A 15,934-nucleotide genomic window follows, 5' to 3' on the forward strand; every position below is an offset into this window, starting at 1 on the left:
GATGGACGAGCTCCCACATCACCTGACACCAAGACAGAAAGGCAGGACTCAGCACATCCAGTGGGAAGGGGGAGTCACCCAAATGCACACTGAGCACCCAGAAGGGGGAGGGGATCAGTCTCACCCTGGAGATTGGGAAACTGAGGCCAAACCTCAAAGTGATCTGCAGGAGGCCGCCCAACAGGGACTGGGGTTATGGCCAGGGCTACACCTGACCCCGCTTAATCGGCCAGGGTGAGGAACACACTCACTGGAGGAATGGTGGGGATTTTCCTCTTCGTTCCTAGTCTGGCTATACACAGCTGGGTTTTGGAGGTGCTTTTTTTCTCTCCTAAAGTGCCAGTCGAGCCTAGGATGGGGACCTGCGCCTGGGTATTAGCTACTCAGGAGGTTAAAACAGGACAACCATGGATTCGAGATCAGCCTGGTACACACAGCAAGGCTATGCCTCAAAATTTAAAAAAAAATGTAAATGACTGGGAGCACAGAAGTTGTGGAGCACCTGCCCGTAGTGGTCATGGTCCTGAGCAACATTCCCAATTCCCCCAAACAGGGAGGGAGGAAGGGCTGACCTTCGGCCCTGGCTCATTCTCACAGAAGGTCTCACCTGAGCAAGCAGTCATTGGCAGTGCTTGCCTAGCATGCACAGTGCCCTGGTTCCATCCCCGGCGGTATGTAAACCTGGTGTGATACGTTTGCCATCCCAACCCCCCAGTACCCCAGCACCCCAACACCCCAGTGATAGAGGCTTCGGAAAGATCAGGAGTTCAGTGCCACCCAAGGCTACACAGGGAATCTGAGGCCAGGCCCCTGCCTCAAAGCAAATGAAAGGAGACGGTCCCACTCTGGTCTGGTGCTGCGCTGTCCTCGGCTGAGGGCACGGGCAAGGGCTGGGTGCCGAGGGCCAGGATGCACAGCTCTCAAAGGTTGCTTTGTCCGGTGTATAAAAAGCTCTGGTCAGCCTGTGAGGCTCCAAGCTTTCACCCCTGGGTCTCCAGGGAGCCGCTTCTCCTTTATGCAAGGCTCTCAAATACCCCGCTGTCACCCACCTGGGCTGGGTCTTGTCATCCACAGAAGGAGGATTGGGCTGGGGGAGGGAGGTGTGGCTCAGTGGTCTAGTGTTCCAGAGAACCCACATCCCAGCATAGCCACACAAAAATGTGCAGGCCCCTGCCAGCCAGACACTAAAACAACTGTCATTTACAGCTGGTGACAGAGGAGGTGTAGGGCCAGGCTGTCTGAGGGGGATGCAGCACTACCTGTTCAGGCCTCAGAAGTTGCTGGCGTTCTCTGCTATGTCGCCCCTACAAACTGGGCATAGGAAACTTTAACTCTGTACCCATCACCTCCAGCTGGTCACGATGACAAGCCCAACACAGGCAGGTTTCCCCTCCCCTGTCTTCTGTTGTGCCCATCTGGGTCACCGCCATCAGCCAGGCACCAGGTGGCTGCCTTGTAGTGAATGCCGGCCAGCTTTGACATGGCATCAGAAATCACAGTATTGGAATCGGTGGGCTCAGAGGAGCCCCTGAGATGTGCCTTCCTTCCTTCTATCTGACTTCTTAGAGACCCCTGTCCCTGCGCATGCACACAGAAGCAACCAATAGCCCAAGGCCAATGACACTTTTGGGTGGGGCTTAGTCTCACCATGACCACAGGACACCATTCTAGAGTAAGGGTCACATCCCTAGAATTCCCCACCCACAATATCCCGGGGCCTGTGACTCAGATGGTGCCCAAGGCAGAAGAGGCAGTAATGACCTCCGACGTGGATAGTCACAGCAGGAACTGGCAGCTTAACCTGGGAACAACTTGACTAGGATGGCTAAGGAAAGGGAGACCCCCCCTTCTCTTCCTTGAACTGTTTACACTGCTAGATCTCTACCGGATCCAAGGGGACTGCAGGAGTGCCTGGCCACATGTGCACTCATGAGTATGCCCTGGGGCCACACGCACGTGCGCACACACACACACACACACACACACACACACGAGGGTGCACACGTGTGCATACACCTCCTCCAAGCACTGGGAGCTACCACCTCTATAATCAACTGCCCAAGAGGCCTAGCAAGGCTATCTCAGGAGAAGACCAAGGCCAGATGATGGGCAAGCAAGCCAGGCTGCCTTGGCCCTGATGCAGAGCCCATCCACCCTTCCTGAGTCTCTAAATTCACAGTGGTCACAGACGTAAAAGCAGCATACCGGAAAATGAAAGAGAAATAGCACAGGAGAGGAACCCAGTTTAAATAAAAGCCAGACTCGGCAGGGCTTAGTGGGAAGCGGCATTCCAGCTCACCAACGAGGAATAGTCAGCAGAAAAAGGAAATATTTCTGTAAAAGTAAGTGAACTTGACCTGGGTGCTCCCTTCCCGAATCACCGGTGAAGCCGCAGCTGGACGTGGGTCAGGGTCAGGGATAGGAGCCATGGGACAAGGAGGGCCTACCTGTGATGCGATCTCTCTCCATTCCTACGGACGTATTTACAGCAGGCAGACGGGATGCCGGTGTCCCCTGCGCGGAGGGGTCCTCCTCCCCTTTCTCACCGTGTCACCCTCCCTCTCTCTGCCTCCTCCTCTTCCTCCAAAAACACTCTTTGTCTGGTCTAATTTCTTCAATCTGTTGCAATCACGAACAGATCCAAATTACCACATTTCCATGTGGTGGTCATATGTCTCTGCTCCGAACTGAAGTAGCATTGTCTCTGCCACACAGGGGGGAATAGGGAACACGAGGGGAGAAACTGAAAAACGGAAGGGGGCTCTATGGGATCCTGGGGCGTCCCTGGGTCCTCTCCCTGAGCGCGGGACCAGCTGCCTGGCCTTCAGTGTGATGGCCTCAGCCGTCCAGCGTGCAGCTTCCGGCAGCGCCTCCTCTCTCCGCCCCCTCCAGCCCCCGCCGCTGGAGTCTGGCTGTTCCTTTTTAATATCCACTTGGAGATGCCTAACTTAGGCTCTTGGAAACCAACTCGTAGAGTCAAATTCCTGGCCACTTCCAAAGGCTTTCATTTTCCTCCCGTCCAGTGATGCTGTGATTTTCTTGGGTTTTAAACGTTTAAAAAGCCTATTTCCTGCCTGCCGGCCTCACCTCACTCTGCAGGGCCAGATCTCAACCCTGCCACGGGCAACCTATCTGGGTAGGCGGTGGTCACCTCCCAGACTGAAAGACAAGGGAAAAGGTTCCAGATACCTGCCCAAGACAAACCCTGAGAAGGTCCCCTTGTCTTGTGAGCCTGCAGCATCAGAGGGACAGGCTGCCCCCACCCAATGCTCCCAAGAGGCTGAGCTGGCTGGAGGCTTTCCTGGAAGATTCCCACCCCATACACATGAGTCAGTCAGTCTCAGCAGTCCCTAGGGAGGGAACACGTCCTCCGGCTGCAATTTCCCCAGACTCAGCGGCTCTCTGAGAACATGGCTGGCCCCAGGGCTCAGCTCTATTTCCTGGTGGCCACCTGGTCCAGGGGCTGGTCACCTGGTAGGGGTAGGGGGAGCCCTCAGCACCTGCTCAGAGCCCTGGCTGAGTTGATGGACTCAGCAGTACCAGTAGGAGGGTTTGGGGGGAAGGACCCCAGTGTGTAGGACATCCTTATACCAAAAGATCATTCAGCGGGGGCTTTGCTGTCCAATTTCTACTTAAAGAAAATGTGTTTGTGTCAGGGTTTCTGTAAAAACGGTATCTCTTTATTGATTTGGGTTTTTGTTGGTATTTTGAGCCGGGGATTGGAACTCTAAGTAAATCAGGCTGGCCTTGAACTTGTGGAGATCCTCATGGTTTTCATCCAGAGCACCAGGACTATGGGCATGTGTTACCCTGCCTCACTAGACTTACAGTCTCTCTTGAAAAAGAGAGGGCACATGGCGAGCCTGGGAAAGCATTCATGCCTGGCCACTGGGTGCTCACTTGCCCAAACATCACAGCCTTCAGATAAGCCATACACTGTCTGCTGTGCTTGGGTTCCCAAGACCAGGACCCTGCATCCCATAGCTAAAGCACCCCCAAGCCCATGATGCCCCCTCAGGCCCATCCTCTCCCTGTCTGGGGCAGGACCCCAAATGCCCTTCCCTAGACAGTAAGGCATCTTCCTGTGGGAGTATGCAGATCATTTCTAGCCTCCTGGGAGACATCAAGCCAAATGTCCCTGCCAGGGAGCGTGGAGTGGAGCCTCAAAGGGCAGCCTGCACCGTGAGAGAGCTGGGAACGGCCTTAGTGGAGAGGGGCTGGGGCACCGGAAGAGTTGACCAACGGTCCCCTAAGAATTCACATCCTAGAACCCATGACTGGGGCCTTGCTAGGAACAAGGCTTCCGATGAAGACTTTGTCCCGCATGGCTCAGGTGTCCCAAAGGCAACAGCATATGTGTCTCTAAGGGAGACATTTGAGGCTGGCGATGTGGCTAAGTTGGAAGAATGCTTGCTTCATAGACACAGAGCCTTAGGCTCCACTCCCAGCATCACAGAAACTAGGTGCTTTAGTGCACACCTGTAATCCTGGCACTGGGAAGGTGGAGGCAGGGGTATCGGGAGTTCAAGGTCATTTTGGTTATGTATACAAGTTTGGCAGGCCTGGGCTATGAGGGGGGCCAATGAGATGGCTTCTTGTGGGAAAGGTATTTGCCACCCACGCCTGACCTCTGATCTTCATACACGTTCCACAGCACTCAACTCCCAAGCACACAATAAATACACGGAAATAAAAAAAATTAAGAGGCCGGGCGGTGGTGGCGCACGCCTTTAATCCCAGCACTCGGGAGGCAGAGGCAGGCGGATCTCTGTGAGTTCGAGACCAGCCTGGTCTACAAGAGCTAGTTCCAGGACAGGCTCCAAAGCCACAGAGAAACACCGTCTCGAAAAAACCAAAAAAAAAAAAAAAAAAAAAAAAAAAAATTAAGAAAAACTTTCTTAGAAAGAGGAAGAATTCAACAGAGAAGTTCTTTTCTGTGCAGTGGACAGTGGTTAAAACAGAAACTCACAGCTGGTTGAATTAATAGAGTAAAAGTCGCTCAGCTGCAAACAGACATTTAACATCCCACACCCTTCCCAAGGCTCAGGGACCAAGGGGGAGAGGTGACAAGGCAGGCGGTAAGAGCTGGAGGTCAGGGAGGATGGATGCTAACCATGTCTCCTGGACACAATGAACTTACAGCAGCTGTGGTTGTCTGCATAAGACCTTCTAGAGGTCAAGCCAACGTGTCCAGCATGGAGGGGGGAGGGCTTCATGAGCCTCCCACCCCTAATTGAGGACCCATGGCAGTTGATGGGTGGAGTCAGTTTTTCTAAAGGGCGTGGCACCTGGTAAGACAACCAAATGGCAGTAGATGGTCCCACACACGGAGGTAGGTGGGTGGTGTGGGAGGGCCTTCTGTATATGTGCTGCTTTCATTGGTTAATGAATGAAGCCACTTTGACCTATGGCAGGACAGAATAGAGTAAGGCGGGAATTCCGAGAAGATAGAGGAGAAAAAAAGGTGGAGTAAGGGAGATGCCATGTAGCCACCAAAGGAGAAAGACGCCCACCCCCTATATAGTTTCTGTGTTATTATTCGGGTCTGGGCGGCCAGGAAATGAACAAGCAGCCCCCGCCTATAGGTGGGCAATGAAAACTAGAGTTGATGGATTACTTAGTGAAAAAGAGTGAACACAAGAAGTTGGGAGGGCTGGGAGGTGGGGCTATGTCTGGGAGGAGCTAAGGGAAGGAGATGGGGGTGAAGATGATCTAAATACGTTACAACACTCTCAAAGAATTGGTGGAAATTTGTGTTTTTCCCAGCATAATATTTTTATTAATTATTTGGAAGTTTCATACTGTGTACCCCATCACATTCACTTCCCCTTCTTCCTGGACCTAGCCTCCCACCTGTGCCCACCCAAAATAAACAAAAAAAAACCAAAATACCAAGTCTAATTTGTGTTGCCCATATACTCACTGGAGCATGGTCAATCTCCCAGCGGCCAGACCCTTAAAGAAAACCGAGTCCTTTCTCAACCCCACCAGAAGCCGTCAACTTAGTAGCTACAAATCAGTCCCTTCACCACAGTTTTTAAGGGACTCTCTTCAGTAGCTTCCTATCCAATTGCTTCTTTTGGGGGGTGTTAAAATGAGAGGGAGTTTGTTACACAAAGGGAAGGAAGTCAAGACAGATCCAGGGGAGTTGAAGACACTACCCACTTCCGTGTCTGTGTCTGCAGGTTGGAATGATGTGGCCAAAAGCCAAGGGACACTTGGAGTCCCACACAGGTGGCAGAGGGAGGCAAGGGGCTCGCTGGAAGCCTCCAAAAGGTAGAGCATTGCACATCCACAGTGATGCTAAGCACACTGGTAGCCCCAGGGCTGTGAGAAAAATACATTTGTATTGCTTTACCCCACCAGTTAGTTCTGGTAACTTGTTTTGGCAGCTGGGGAGAACAAGGCAGGTGCCCTCTGCAGACCGGCTGAGCACATCAGCCATTCACTGAGCCCTAAGGACCATTTCCATCTCAAACAGTCAGACAGCAGGAGGAGGAAAGTCATGGTGGGCTGGGTTTTTTTCCCTTCTCTCCTCTTTTCCCGAAGAGGAAAGAACTTTTTTGAAATAAGGTCTTAGATAGCCCAGGCTAGCCTCCAGCATGAAGCATGAAGCAGAGGTTGTCTCTGAACATTGTGGGGTTTTGGGTTTTGTCTGTTTATTTGTTTAGATTTAGATTTCTCTCTTTATGTAATTGAGTGTTTTGTCTAAATGTACATATATGTACCATGTGCGTGCCTTGTGCCCAAGCAGGCCGGAAGAGTGTGTTGGATCCCTGGAACTGGAGTTAAGGATGGTTGGGAGCCACTGTGTGGATATTGGGAATTGAACCAGGGTTTTCTGCAAGAGCAACAAGGGCTCTTTAACTGCTGAGCCTTCACTCCGGCCCCCCTGACTCTGACCTGCGAGTCCCTGTTCCCCCAACCCCACTTTCCACTTCCCAAGTGCTAAGATTACAAGTGTGCACCACCTGGGCCTGGTTTGATTTACTCTTTCTTGACTTTGACAACAGACTCCTTGATGGTTTTTCTGCTTATAAACGCGATGTCTATTCATTTTATCACAGTAAGCACAAAACAATAGGAAGAAGAAATCATTTCTTCCACACGAGACTCCCCAGGCTCAACTCCTAGGGCAGCAGAAAACCAGGATTTGAGAGGCCATGAGCATCAGTGGCCCAGGACGGCAAGCAGGCCCAGGCCAGGGCTGGTGCCTCCTGCAGATGCCAAGCCATCCACGCCCTCGGCTTCATGCTGTGGTCTCTGCAGTCACTGTGCCCCTCATCTTTTGAGGACCTAGTTTGTTTCCCTGCCATGCCTAAAAAATCTAAGCGCTCAGAACCAGCGAGGGAAGTAATTTGAAACCAAAACCCTGGCAGCGCCGATGGCTCAGACGGAACCTACACTAGTCATAGGCAGAGGCTGTGACAAGAAAGGGTGAGAAGCAGGACAAGCCCCGGCTACAAGAGCCAAGAGATCCACTGCCCACAGTGTGTGTAGGTTTTAGGGACAACTCAACAGCCACTCACGGCCCTCCCGCTCCATGGTAACACAAGGAACTGTGGCGCTTATGCTTAGGAATTGCGGTAGCGCATGAGAACTAGCTTAGTTTCAACAGGTTTTCCAGTGAGGGCAAAGCTCGCTCTTCTGGGGAGGCAGGACCCCCAGCACACATCTCTGGGGCATCTGCCTATGCCAGCCCAAAGCCCCAGTTCTCACCCCCAGCCTCTCTGAAGTTAGGTCAACACAGCTCCAGGCCCTTCCAATCCCCAGGTCAGCATCCTGGCCCCCACCAAGCACTGACCCACACCCATGCCCCGGATGCTCCAGATGTGTTGGCCACATCATGCTGTGATGTCATTGACAGTTCTACAACCCTCTCCAAGCTGCAGGTGACCTCATTGGGAACAAATCCACCTGAAGGAGCAGCTGGGGACTCAGGCATTATCGTCTCTGTCAGGAAGCCTTCCAGGATTGCTTCTTCCCCTCTGTCCTATCCCATAACACGACTTGGCTCTCCCAGACAACTCTGCCCCTGGAACTTTCATGGTGTGACTTCTCCTGAGTGAACCTTCAGGCCCCTGAATTAAAGTGTCAACTCCTATGGAGCCAAAGGAAAGGGTACAGGTGACTTCAGAGCGCAATCAGGAACTGGGACCTTAAACCACAAGGATTTTCCCAGACTGCATCCAACATGCCCAGTTAAGAGGCCAACATGCCATCCTGGTTTCTTGGACCCCTTCTGGGGGGCACAGATTGGCATACCCCAACACTGGAGATGGGGGACAGAAAAAAGTACCAGGTGTGGTCAGGCAGCCCAAGTTACTGTCAGTAACCTGGAGACCCCAGGGGAAGAGGAAAGGAAGGACCATCACATGGCTGTGACCACATGACAGGGCCCAGGGAAAAGGGGTTGTGAAGGAGCTGGGCTCTTGGTATGCTCCGGGGAGGGGGAGGTCCTGCGTGGATGGAGGAACAGAGCCCAGCAGAAAGGATACTATACCTCCCTAGGCTGGTTCCTGCCACTTGCCTTGTACCCTCCCTCAGGGCAGGGACTCAGGAGCACTCAAATCCAAGTTAGGAGGCCCTATAAATGCCCACTTAAACAAATGACATTTGGAGACCTGGCATGATAGCTCAGGCAATAAAACACTGTCTTCCAAGCACGAGAACCTGAGTTTGATTCCCTTCACCCATGTAAAAAGGCCGGGCATAGTGGTTCACACCTGATCCCAGTGCTGGGGAGGCAGAGACAGATGGGTCCTCGGGGCTCACTGGTCGGCCCAGGCTAACAAAGTTGAGGACAATGAAAGAGCCTGTCTTAAAAAGAAAAAGGGAAAAGTAGTGGGCATCTGGTAAACGACAGCTAAACTTGCTATCTGGCCCCCACACATACAAGCAGACATGTGCACGCACACAATTGTGTGCACACATACACCTACAAACATGCACACACATACATACACGTACTCACACACATGCATGCATGTACACACGTGCATGCCCTCACACATGTCCACATACATGCATGCATGTGCAAGCCTATATACATGCCCACATGTGCATGCGTGAGCACACACATACACATTCACAGAGAGTTTCCTATGTCAAGTGTATTGGCACACCCTTGTAATCTCAGCCCTTAGGAGGTAGAGGCAAGAGGATTACAGTAAGTTCTAGCCCCGCTTGCTTTATATAGTGAGTTTTAGATCAGCCAGGACTACATAGCTAGGGTCTATGCAAAAATAATAATCAATATATAAAATACTTTCATTTCCAGTCAGGTCCCTCAATTAGAAACAACGGCATTCAGGCTGCCACCTTGGAACTGGCTATCCTGCTACCGTACCTGCCAACAGAGTGGGCAGCCGGAAGAGGCCCTGGCTGGGCTGCTGCAGCTTCCCCAGCAAGCTGCTTCCAATCTGGGGCCATAACATTCCTATCTAGAAGCTTCTCTCAGCTTTTTATTGTACCTCAAGATATGCCTTCCTAAGTAAATACTGGCCAGCTCTGTGCAGGAGTGCAGTGGGGTGGGGTGGGGGTGGGACCTCTGTGGCAGGATTTGCAGAACACGCCACCTGAACTTGCCACATTGGCACCCTTCCAGGTCAGTGTGGAGGACAACCAAGAAGAGGGAGAAGCAGCCCAGATCCAAATGGCCCATATTTCTCTCTAAAGGTCCTCACGCTCAGCCACCCAAAGTCCCCCCCCCACACCCCATCCCTTCTCACCCCCCAGCTGCACTCAAACCAAAGTGGGAACTGAAGCGGAAAGGGGTGTGGAGGTACAGCCCAGGAGTCTTCCACTTCACACAGGGAGCCAGCCTTCTGCTTGCTGAGTAGGCACCCCATAAATATTTGCTGGATAAACAATGAATTTGAAAATGCACCACACAGCCAGTCCAAACCAGCTCCTCCCAAAAGGACTACAAGGCTGAAGATGTGCTCCATCTCCCTTTCTTGGCATGGGAGACACGGGTGGCCAGGAAGCCATCCTGATGAGCGGCACTCCCCCAAGGCTTTCTGTTCCCTGAACTGAAATCTTAATCGTAAGCATGGTGCCACTCGCTTATAATCTCAACACTCAGGAGGCTGAGGCAGGAGCATCTCAGGTTTGAAGGCAACCTGCCCTACATAGTAAGGTCCTTTTCCAAACAAACAAAAACAACCAAGCAAACATTTGAGAAACGTAAGTTCATTGGGGCTGGAGAGAGAGCTCAATGTTAAGGAGCACTTGCTGCCCACACAGAGGACCCAGATTTGCTTCCCAGCACATACGTCAGGGCTCATAACGATCAATCATTCCAGCTTCAGATGATCAACGCTCGCCCGGACCTCCAAGGACACTGAGTGCATGTGGTGTAATGACACACAAAGCTCACACACATAAAATAATTTTTAAAATAGTCCTGGGCTGGACAGATGGCTCAGCAGTTAAAGGCGCGTACTGCTTGCCAGCCATGGTGGCGCACGCCTTTAATCCCAGCACTTGGGAGGCAGAGGCAGGTGGATCTATGAGTTCGAGGCCAGTCTACAAAGTGAGTTCCAGGACAGCCACAGCTCTGTTACACAGAGAAACCCTGTCTTGAAAAAAAACAAAAACAATAACAATAACGAAAAGCATGGACTACTGATTTTGGGTCCTGGCCCCCACCTCTGGTGGCCCACAATCACCTTTAAGTCCAGCTCAGGGGGATCTGGCGCCTCCGTAGGCACCCTTCCCTCACACACACACACACCCCACATGCACATAGTTAAACATATTTTAAACTAGTGGGCAGCAACTACCGAAACCCTCTGCTTCCTCCTGCTCCTCCCTTGGCCTTCTGCCCTAGGAGACACACAGCTACCTCTTGGCCAAAGTAAAAGAAGTCTGCTATTTCTGTTTTAAACTGGCTCTTTTGGTTAGTCCCACTAGCTTCTGTGAAGTCCAAGCCAATATCGCCAGTCATGTGCCCCTTGCATAGGAGACAGAATGGCCACGGGCATCTCCTAACTAAACGTTAACAGGCAAGGCCAGCCAGTGTTGCTCAGGATCCTACTTGGAACCAGCAGGACGTGGAAGCTGTTTTCCAGAGAAAGCTCAAGCAGAGGGGAAGAAAGCAGGCTAGTCCAGGCAGAGGTGACTATCCAGAGAAGGCAGGGCGCTGGGGGTGTGGCGGGGAGAGCTGGAAAGGGGGTGTGTAGGACAAGTCAAGGATGCATCAACTCTGTGCTGAATCCACGGTGAGGGCAGAAAACAAAAAGACAGGGGGGAGTGGAATCGGGCTGGCTACGGTGTACACACATGTGTGGGGGCGTGTGTGTGTGTGCGCGCGCACACACACACACACAGAGGGGGGTGTAGCCTGCTCCCTGGCACAGATGTGGTACTTGGTACCATGAACTCAGCTATGCACAGGGAGGAGCCTGCAAGAGGAAGAACAAGCAGACTCAACAGGTCTGAGGAGACAGTGGAGATAGGGACGTGGCCCCAAAACATGGTTGTCTCATCTAGGGTCCCCAGAGGGCAAACAGTCAGGGACTGACCTGTGTGGGGCGAAGAGGCAGAGGCCAAGACTAATGTGAAACTCCTGGCTTGAGGACTTGGGTAGGTAGGGTCCTGCTTGGTTTGTGTCAATCTGACACAATTTAGACGCATCTGGGAAGAGGAAACCCAGCTGAGAGAAGGGCTCCATCAGATGGGTCTGTAGGCGAGCTTGTGTGGCATTTTCTTGATTAATGATTGACGTGAGAAGGCTCAGATCACTATAGGCAGTGCCGCCTCTGGGCAGGTGGTCCAGGGTGCTGTAAGAAGCAGGCTGAGCAAGCCAGTAAGCAGCATCCTCCATTGGCCCTGCTTCAGAGCCGGCCTTGGGCTCCTGCCCTGACTTCTTTCTGTGATGGACTAGAATCTGTGAGGTTAAATAAACCCTTTCCTCCCCAAGTTGCTTTTAGCCATGGCGTTTTAACACAGAAATAGAAACCTCTCTAAAACAGGCAGTGAGGCTCAGGCACTGAAGAAAAGCGGGTGTGGGGAACCACTGGGTCGGTGCAGAAGGGATGAACCAGGGGTGCCCATAGGAGCCCAGAGGCAAGGCTCTCTGCAACCTCTCCCTCCACCAGCTCCCTTCATGTGGCACACATGTTAACATGGCCTGGCACAGGGTCACCAGCTGTCAACGTTCACACCCACAGTAGCTCCCCACTCCCACCCAAGACAGCAGGACACACAGCCCTGAGAAACAACAGGACACATAGGACAGGGCCCCTTCTAGGGGTGGCAGCAGTTGACAATTAGTTACAAACAAGCGTGCCTGGGAGCAAGGTGGCTTCCCGAAAGAGGGATGTGTAAGAGGGGTGTGTAAGGGGTCTGTAAGGGATCAAAGGGAGCCTGGGGCACCAACCAAGGGAGGCAGAGCACAAATGTTGGGGGAGTCTTTCCCATCTTCTCACATCAGTGTCCCCACACTGTATGTCAGGGAGAGACCCTTTCACCGGAGGGACATCTGTCCAGGACAGACAGGACGGTGTCTGAGTGCTATGTGACTCCGCGTCGCGAATCCACAAATGGGGCACTTCACACATTGGAACTCGCTTCTCTCACGGCTTTGAAGCCAGAAGTCCGAAATCAGAGTGCAGGCAAGCCACGTTTCCTGAAGGGCAGCGAGGGAGAGCTGTCCCTGGCCACCTCTCAGGCCATCTTATGACTGTGATGCTCTAGCCCCTATCCCTGGCTTCACCTTCCTGTGGCTTCTCCTCCAGCCCCTGGACTCGGTAGTTTGGGATGACCTTATCTCAAAGTAATTAGCCAATGACGTCTGCAAAGACAAGCATCTTAGAGATGAGTCGACCGATGGCGGGATCAGACGCAAAGCCACAGACCTCAGAGGTACTGGAAGGAAGGCAGAAGCAGGCTCCAAGCACACATCAGATGGCACGGAAGGCTCCAGGGATTTGGGGCTGGAGGTAGAGAAGCCCCGAGTCAGCCCAGGAAGTGCTGTGTGAGCCGTGGGAACCAGGGCAAAGGTCGATGCAGGCAGTTTGCCCAGACAGGCCGCTTGGAGCCTAGGAAGGAGGCAAGGGTGGGAGAAGAGACCAGAAAACCACTGGGAAGGGTATTGTAGCAACATCCAGAAGGGCAGGTGGGCATCTGTTCATCCCACCCTCCACCTAAGGAGGCATGCAGGAGAGCCTTCCCAGCATTGTCGGTAGCAGAGAAAAGATCTATAGAAGCCCAGCAGGGCGAAGGGTAGACAAACTACCGGTTCTCAGGAGGAATAAGCCAGCCAAACCCATGAGGACTTCCACAGTCCAACCTAACCCCTAAATGCTGCGACATAAGCAAACAGCCAACAATTATGTGACAGTGGTAATATACAGGGGATATGCAATTATGTAACGCTGTTAGTATACAGGGGAGGTAGACTATCCAGAAGCAAACCACAGATATCCCAAACCTAGGCTATATTCTGGTTCCACAGTCACCCTGGCAGGAATACAGTGAGGGGAAGATTTCCTGAAGGCTTGGGTACCCTGCAACATCTCGCTGCTAGAGATGGCTGGTGGGCAACTCTGTGTTTGGGTATCTTATTCCTTATAATCTATCAATTGTTTTGTTGGGGGGGGGGGTTTCACGTAGCCCAGGCTGTCCTTGAATTCACTATGCAGTTAATGATGACCTCGAACTCCTGATCCCCCAGTTTCTACCTCCAAATGCTGGGATAACAACCATGTACCACCACACTGAGCTGGTTTGGTATGCTTTTGAGATGGTCTCACATTGTAAGCCGTGCTAGCCTGAAAACTGTGTGGCCAGACTAAGGCAGTTCTTCCTCTCAGACTCCCAAGCGTGGGGATTATTGGGCATGAACCACCATGACTGCTCTTTTTTTTTCTTTTAATCAATGAACTTAATGTTGGTACTTTTGTCTAGTATGCACAAGGCCCTAGGTTCAAGTCCAAGTACCACAAAAACATAAATACGGAAAGTAAGAAAACACAAAGCGGGTGTCACCTGAGCTAACTGATTGTGACTTGTGCCCTGAATGGTTGTACATGCCCAGACCTAAACGACTCAGAAAGAACAGAAAATGAACCCGACAGCCCCCATTTCTCCCCAGGGAAGTAGACAGAAAGGGAGACCAGTTAGGGTGTGTGACCAAGGTTAGAAAGAAGACAGGGGCAAAGGGGGATCCCAAGTAGGGACCTGGGGTCTGGCCGAGAACCCTTCTGGGGTCACGGCAGCAGGGAGGGAGGCCTTAGAGATGAGATGAGAAGAACAGGAATGGGTGCCCCATGGGAGCCGGCAGAAGCCCTGGGGAAGACTGTGTGTGTCAGCAGGCAGACCCCATGCAAAACTAGATCACTGCTCACAGCCTCAGGCTCCTGCAAATTATGCCTTAGGCTTCCAAGCCGAGCAAGTCCAGGCTGCCAAGTGCTGACGGCACAGAACTGGCTGGCCTGAGCCTGGGGAGGCAAACAGCAGAAGGAGACCTCATGCATGCAGCCCAAGGGTACCAGCTCTCCAAGCCCTGAACCCCTAAATGCTGCCTATCTCCAACCCTTTGGGTCAAGGTAGCCAACAAGAAGAGGGAGAAGCAGAGCCGCTGCAAAGGAAGGGGCCCCAAGCACAAGGCGTCCAGACACACAGCAGTGGCAGGGCTGGCTAGTGGTTAGTGGGTCTCGTGGCTATGGTGGGCGGGGTGCCTCTTAACCGCTAAATTGCTCAGCGGCCCAGCCACCTCCAGCTGGGGCATCACCCTCCTCTCCCGACACCCATGGCACTCAGCACCAGACTGGCATACCATCCACATCACACACCTACTCAACCCCAGGACCACACTGGCACACCATCTGTGTCACACACATGCTAAACCCAGGGCCACCCCTGATGTCACCATTGCACCCTGCGAAGAGTCAGTCACCCTCGGCCAGGCCACACCCAGAAGACAGAGCTAGGAGAAGCAACACAGCCTTGGGGATGCTTAGAATTCTGGAGCCTTGGGCAGCCCTGGTTGATCCAGAATAGTCTGTTTCCATAGCTACAAATTTATACAACGAAATTATATTGGATTTCATTGAAAATAAATTCTGTGCAAACCAACGAGTGATACAATACACCTAAAGCCTCCTTTCCAATGGCCGATGGGCACATGTGGCTCCTAGCCACCCTCCCCACAAGACAAAGCAAGATCGTCCAACCAGCGGAGTGCTCCTCTGGCAGCGGGCCCAGGTGGTGGAATGCCCTTGTCCCTGGTGGCTCCCTGCCTGGAAGGAGTCCTCCGTGGGGTTGGGACTGAAGAGCTTGGCTCTTGGGGTACTGTTGATGACAATTTGTCACTGTGGATTTCCTTTGGTGTCGCATGACGATGTCTGGCCCCTGTCTGCAGTAACTATCTATTCTCTGCCCAGGTATCTCCTCCGTTCACCCCAGCTAGCCCCCAACACACTTGCGTAGATGAGAAAATGACCCCAAAAGGGTATCATTTGCTACGGAAGCGGGTCCCATCACCTCTGGCCACCAACATCCTCCCCAGACAAAGGTCACCAGAAGAAAGGCACACCCCTCAGTTCGGCACTAGGAGGATCATCAGAGGTGACCAGAGGACTCTGGGAAGGGAGAAGCCTGTAATGGGGTCTGAAGATGGCAGGAGAAGACACACAGGCCCTGCCTCAGGCACTAAGGGAGAGAGGTAGCCCCTGGCACTTGGGCAGGTTGGACCCTGTGGTTGGCAGAGTCTCCTGCATGCTTTGGAGAGGAAATTCCTCCCCAGGTGGCCCCAGAGCTCTGACAAGGGCCTGTTTGTCTCCTCTCCTCCAACGGTTATTGGGGAGAAGTCTGAACACTCAGAAGAAGCAGAAAGAGCAGCAAGTGACACCCCCTCACTGTACCAACAGCCCACTGCCGGAGCGGTCCACAGACACTGAATGGGCCACAGTCAAAGACACCCTTC

The 15,934-nt window shown here is 52.6% G+C and overlaps 1 protein-coding gene across 1 annotated transcript in view; it reads right to left on the bottom strand.

The window, feature by feature from the left end:
• The window catches only part of Septin9 (septin 9), a 162,177-nt gene that overhangs the window by 124,906 nt on the left and 21,337 nt on the right, over positions 1-15,934 (bottom strand).

The sequence above is a fragment of the Arvicola amphibius genome, chromosome 4 (genome assembly GCF_903992535.2).
Source record: "Arvicola amphibius chromosome 4, mArvAmp1.2, whole genome shotgun sequence".
Classification (NCBI taxonomy): Eukaryota; Metazoa; Chordata; class Mammalia; order Rodentia; family Cricetidae; genus Arvicola; species Arvicola amphibius.